This window comes from Phascolarctos cinereus, unplaced genomic scaffold (assembly GCF_003287225.1).
Source record: "Phascolarctos cinereus isolate Bilbo 61053 unplaced genomic scaffold, phaCin_HiC Scaffold_1;HRSCAF=81, whole genome shotgun sequence".
Lineage (NCBI taxonomy): Eukaryota > Metazoa > Chordata > Mammalia > Diprotodontia > Phascolarctidae > Phascolarctos > Phascolarctos cinereus.
In genome coordinates this window covers 131,608,221-131,615,003 of record NW_027555514.1, presented here as the reverse complement: position 1 = coordinate 131,615,003, position 6,783 = coordinate 131,608,221, and the positions used below count along the sequence as shown (strand labels likewise).

The window sequence follows — 6,783 nt, the reverse complement described above, 5'->3', positions numbered from 1 at the left end:
GTCCCAGAGAACTTAAGCAGTTTGCCCAAGGTCACATAGGCAATGAGTATCAAAGCTGGATTTAAACCAAGGTCACCTGATTCCAGATGCAGTGTGCTTTCCATTGGGCCACGAGTCAACCTTTCACATTTCATGAGTAAAAACATCTAGAACAAAAAACAAAGGGACTAGAAGGCTAAAGGAGAATGCTGCCAAAGCATAGATTGATGATTAAGGATTGATTTGTGTTTATCCAGAGGGTCCCTTCCTTTCAGCATTTCCAGTGGTGGTAATCTTATTTTAAGAACCTTATTTTAAGAATCTGCCTGCCCTTTAGAGGCTGACATGGGCGCCAGTTTTCCATCACATGTTGCTTGGGATGTTCTCCTTTAGTGGTAGAGTAAAGACTTCGAAATTTAGATAGCTGTTCTTTGCTGATATTGATGGGTTCATGTAAAACAATCCAAATCACACATTCTGAAAGAGGAGGAGTGGTCAGTGAGCCTGCGTAAGTCCAAAAGTCATGGTTATCAGGAAGAAGACCAGCTGGACTGAAGTTTGTAAAGGCGGCACACATATTTCTTTTTTTAATGGAATCAAATGCATCGATGACTTTCTGTAGCTCAGGGTGAGCACTTCCCACTGTCAAGAAAACAGCCACTACAGCTAGTCCATCAGGATGAGTGCATTACATCGCAGAATGTCTTGTATTTTGTATTCCAGCGAACCAAGTGGAGCTCAGCTGAATATTTCAGTTCATCAACATTGCTCAGAGCCTTGATAGTCCCTGGAACCCCAGTGAAAACTGAAGTGAGCCAACCTCTATTGCTCAGTTAGAGGTCCTCCGCTTAGCACCGATTTGTCAGTAGAATCATCGAACTCTACATTGAAAGAATAACCTTTGTTGACAATCCCTCGAGTTGTTGAGGGATTGTAGTTAAAATTCAGAGGCTTCAGGGAAATGTCAAACTTGGTATTCCAGAGCTGAATATCAATGGGGACTGGTGCCTTCCTTTGGCAATAGGAAAAAGCTTATGCCAGGTATTTGGTCCATTGTCCTTGCCATATCCCCAAAGAAGAGGCCTTTGCAACATCGTTTTGAAAGCATTCAGGATCACTAGTTGTTGACTGGGCTGCACTTGTAAACGTGTTCCAGTAGATTCTCATTCTTTCTTTCTCTCTCCTCTCTCTCTCTCTCTCTCTCTCTCTCTCTCTCTCTCTCTCTCTCTCTCTCTCTCTCTCTCTCCTGTCACCTCCAATTCTCAGCGAAGCTCTTGGGGGAGCGGAAAGAGAAGGCTGAAAGCAGAGGAGACTAATTAGACTTGGGAAACAGAGTGCCAAGGTAGCAGCGAGGGAGGTTGGATCCTGGAAGTTAACTGAATAGCGATTGCCCAGAGCTGAGCGAGTCAGGACTGGAGGTGAAGAGACACAGGATAGTTTTCCCTGGACAATCTCTTGCCGGCAGTCTGGATCAAATGCTTTTACAAATGTTATCTCATTTGATCCTCACAAGTACCTTATGAAGTAGGTGTTATTATTATCCCCCTTTTACAGCTGAGGAAACTGAGGCAAACAGGTAAAGTGATTTGCCCAGGGTCACAGAGCTTGTAAGTGTTCAAAGCTGGATTTGAACTCAGGTCTTCCTGTATCTCTTCACCTAACTCTGTGCCTGGTGTTTTATTCACTACTCTGTTAGCTGTCTCCAAGAGAAAAAAAATTAAATTAATAGCCATATAAATGATTGTTCCAAATCACTAATTGTAATAGAAATGAGAATTAAGAATTCAATGGAGTACAAAGAGAGCTAGACTGGGAGTCAGAGAACCCGGATTTGAATCTTGAGTCTCATTTATTATCTGTACAACTTAGGGCATGTCACTTTTCAGTTTCTCATCTATAAAATGAGGGAGTTGAACTAGATGGTCTCCAATGTCCCTTTTAGCTAGATATTTATGATCTGAATCAGCTTAAGGTCTTCACCTCATGCATAGGATCTCAGTAAAGATGGAAATAATTGGAGGGACTACAGAAAGATAAGGACACATACACTGTTGATGGAACTGTTAAATAGCTCAACCATTTGACAGAAATGCAGTCTGGAATTAAGCTTTTTGAAAAGTGACAAAAATCGTGACTAATGTGAAAATATATTTAATAGGAATTTGTATGTAGAGCCTATATCAGATTGTGTGCTGTCTTGAGGAGGGAGGCTGATAAGGAGGGGAAAAATATTTAAAACTCAAAATAATGGAAGTGATTGTTGAAAACTAAAAATAATTCATTAAAAAAAGAAAAGTGACCAAAATGCCTTTAAGCTTTGACGCCCCCAGATCTTATGGGTAGATATGTATTTTGAGGAAGTCGATAATATATGGTAGTAAAGAATTAGAACATAATAGATGTCCATCAATTAGGGAATGGCTAAATGAATTTTGATTCTTGATAAAATATTGCTATGTTAAAGTATAATAATGAAAATGAGGAATTCAGAAAAGCATGAAAAGAGTTATATGAACTGGTCCAGAATGAAGAAAGAACCAGGAAAATAATGTATTTGGTGTGAACATTGCAATGCTGCCCCCTCTTTAAATGATTTTTTTAATAATATGATTTTATTTATTGTTAAATGGAACAGTTAAATGGAAAGAACAAAAAATAGAAAAAAACTAAATTGTAATGACTAAGAATATTGTTCCTAGGAAAGAATTGAAAAATGAACTTCCTTTTCTCCTTTGCAGAACTGGGAGATTAGGGATATGGAATACTGCATATATGGTCAGCTTCAGTTGATATGTAAATTCATTTTGCTAAACTGTTTTTTCCCCAATTTCTTTTAAAAATTATTTATTATCAGAATGACTCACTGGGTAGAGAAGGGGATGAAATATATTTAGAAATGGAGGTTATTTATAACAAAAGATATCAGTAAAACATTAATTAAAAAGAAGATAACAATTTGGAGCCTATTGTAATATAGTGCAGGTGAAAGGTGATGAAGATTTGAACTGGTGTAATTAAAGTGGTAGATGAAAGGTTGGGATGATTAAATAGATGAAAGAGACATTGAAAGGATAGAACATAATTTGGCAACTGATTAAATGTGGCTAATGAGAAAGCAGAAAGTACTGAACATGTCTCAAAGATTTTGAATCTAGTTAACTGGGGAAAGGTGTCTTCATTAAGGGAAATAAGGAAGTTGGGGAGGAATGGCAGATTTGGTAATGAAGATGAAGAACTAACTTTGGGGCGTCAAGATTGAAGTTCTCAGGACATCCAGATAGGGAAATCTGGCAACAATGACCTCAGGGGAGAGGTTAGGGATAGATATTTGGGAGAATATTTATAGAGGTCATCATTGAAGCTATGTAGGCTAACAAGAACATCAAGACAAAGAGTGTGGGAAAGGAAGGGAAGAAAAGGGGAGGGGGAAGGAAAGGGGGAAAGGAAAAAGGGAAAGGAAAGAGAAATATGGAGGGGAAGGGAAAGGGAAACAAGGTAAGAAGACCCATATATAGAAGATCCACGGAGCGGATCTACGATTGATGGAGTGGTAGGAACATAAGGAACTGGTGAAGAAAACCAAGAAAAGGTGAGAGAGCTAGGATGGCTATGACAGTGCAGTTACAGAAAAATCACAATTCTAGAGCGTATCAAAAGGTAGTAAAGATATAGGAAGATGTAGACTAAGTAAAAGTCACTACATTTTTTTTGATAAAGAGTTCATTAATGATGTTGGAGAAAATCATTTCAGAGGATAACATCATAAAGGGAAGATTTTTACTTTTTGAATAGATCTGAGCAAGTGTGTAGAATTAAGTGAAAGATAATCTTGTTAGAATGAGTGAATATGTATGAGATTACTAGATGCACTATTCTGGGCTAATAGTAGAAGATAGGATCTAGGATACGGATCCTGCCAAGAAAAGTAACCATCTTATCCTCTTCTACTAATAGGAAATAATGCAGAATGGAAGAGTACAGTGATCACTTTAAATGAATATAAAAAGGGAAACTTGAAGAATATTTTGTTGAATGGTCCAGATTTTCTCATTAAAATAGGAAGTGAGGTCATCTACTGATAGAGGAAGGAGGCTTTGGGATCTTGAAGAGAAAATAGAAGTTCTGAAAGTTTCATTTTGTGTGATTGGGAGTCAATAAATGATTCAGAAAAGAATTACTGTGCAAAAGTGAGGGCTCAGTAGAGGTTAGAGTAAATCAATTTGTAATACAACCACTCAGCATGGCTTCATGATTTCCATTTGTGAGCAGAAATGGAGAAGATGGATGGATATAGGTATACAGAGGTGGGAGTTAGCAGGACAGGAGTAGTAGAAGGTCAAGGAGGACATAGGATTCCAATGTAGAAGACAGTTCATGTATTGACATAGCTGACTTTTGGATCAAGATTGGCTAGGAAGGGAACTGAAGCCAGAACAGGAGAGATGAATTGATTTAAAAAGGATGCACTGAGAGCACATAATAATTTGGGAAGAGCAAGGGAAATGAAAGAGATGGAAGGACAAATGGTAATGGTCAGAAAAGAATTTCAGAGTTTAAAAATCTTGAAGCCTGCATAGTTTTAAGGTGATGTACTTTGTGCTATTTGAAATTAATTTGATAACTTTATATGTATTTTGCACTTATTTAACAGTGTGTTACAGCCTCCCAATAGCATAGATGTTCTCAAAGTTTTGTGGACAATTTTGTTTTTCTCTTTATGTCCCCATTATCTAGCACAATGCTGAGTTGAATCGATGTTCACCATAATTAGGGAACCAAGGCAGTTGAGTTATGGGAGTAGGAAGGAAGCAGTTGTTAATAATTGGTTTAATGAAATAAACAATTTCTCTTATATGATTAGGTTACTTGTAGGCAATAGATGAACTCAGAAAGGTTTAGAGCTTCTGAAGTGGTGTCCATCAAAGGGTGGAATGTGATTCCAGTTTTTACAGCAAGGAAAGCAAAAAGGCCAGGTGAGATTTCTGCATTGGAAATTAGTGAATCTAAATGGTGTCCAACATTCTTGGTTGGTTTTCCTGGATTGTGCAGCCTTTGAGAAAGTGTTATCTGCTAGGAAGCTCTGCAATGTACTTGAGGACTAAAAACACAAAGGAGTTTGAGTGACTATAACCCTGTGTCAAAAGGTCATTGATAATTGCATTCTTGACAATACTTTCTGAGATCTTCACTATTTTCTTAGGCATGATTACACCTGAACAAACACTGGCAGTGGTGGTTACAGATGTAATTGGGGCAGGCATGGTGTGGGCAGGGGTTAGATATCAAGGCAAGACATCATATTTTGGGACGAAAGACCCCATGGGTACTGTGGCCTTGGACTTGGCTCATTGGGAAGGTCAGTGAGAGATATACCTTGATAGAGTTAGGTTTCTTTTGGGAAGGCTTTGGCAAAGGTAGGACCAGGCTAGTCTTGGGGAGGAGAAGCCCATTATCTTGGGAGTCTGGCTTGCACTCCTATGGCACAAACTATATCTCCTGGCACTCTCAAACTTAGGAAGGGGAAGAATGGAAAGAAATGGCAGGTCAGTGAGCAGGCAAAGTAATGATTTGACTATCTTTAGACCCCAGGATGTGACAAGAACGTTGGTGCAGAGGCTAGATAGGTCAGAAGGGGTCAGGCTAGTTCATGAGGAGAAAAAGCCATGGTTTGGGGTAGGGGTTGGAGAAAGATACCAGGGTGCCCTGGGGCAAATCCTCACCAAAATTACTGTTCCAAATCAATCAGTGAACACTAATTAAGAGTTTCTAGAGTCAGAAAAAGCTGAGTTCAAATCTGGCTTCAGACATTTACTAGTTGTGTGACCCTAGGCAAGTCACTTAACCCTGTTTGCCTCAGTTTCCTCATCTGTAAAATGAGCTGGAAAAGGAAATGGCAAACCACTCCAGTATCTTTGTCAAGAAAATCACAGATGAGGTCATGAATAGTCATATATGACAACCAACTGAACAAGTGTCAGACATGGGTTACAAAGAAAGGTAAAACCACAGTCCCTGTTCTAAAGGAGCTCATATTCTAATGGTAGGGACATGTAAATAACAGGTATGTACAATATACATTCAGAGTAGATGGGTGGTAATCTCAGAGGGGCAGGCACTGGCAGCTGGGGGGCCATGAAAAACCTCCTGCTAAAGGTGGCATTTGAACTGAGTCTTGGAAAAAGCATAAGAGGTGAAAGTAAGCAGAAAGAGCTTTCAAGGGCTAAGGGGATAGCCAGTATAAAGGCGTAGGGTCAGGAGGTGGAAGGTCACATTTGCAGAACAGCAAACAGGCCTGTGTATTTGGATCCATGCTAGAGAGCAGCTTAAATAGAACAGAAATGAAAGTCAAGGGAGTTGAGTTTAAGAAATCTTTTTGGTCCTAGAGACTTTAATGCATAGAAGAAATTAGCCATCTTTATACCTGGGGATAGTACCACCCACTTGGGGACAGAAGGAGTTGGAGAACACAGAAATCAAACTCTTTAGGTCACTACAGAGGAAGCCACTGCAGTGAATAGGTGAGGTGCTTACCAACAGGTAAGCTTCCTATTTTAAGGGATTGTTATGTATTGTTTGCAGGTTGACAACTCTGTTGTTTTTGGCTGTTGAAGTACTGAGAATATGGCCAGTTGTTGGTTCAGTTGTTTTTCAGTCAGGTCCAACTCTTCATGACCCCATTTGGGGTTTTCCTGGCAAAGATACTGGAGTGGTTTGCTGTTTCCTTCTCCAGCTCATTTTACAGATGTCAAACTAGAGCAAACAGAGTTAAGTGATTTGCCCAGGGTCATACAGCTAGTGAGTTTC

The 6,783-nt window shown here is 39.3% G+C and overlaps 1 pseudogene; it reads right to left on the bottom strand.

Annotated features, from left to right (window-relative positions):
- Positions 1-274: 274 nt before the first annotated feature.
- LOC110206944 (carbonic anhydrase 2 pseudogene) lies at positions 275-1,073 on the bottom strand (annotated as a pseudogene).
- Positions 1,074-6,783: the final 5,710 nt, after the last annotated feature.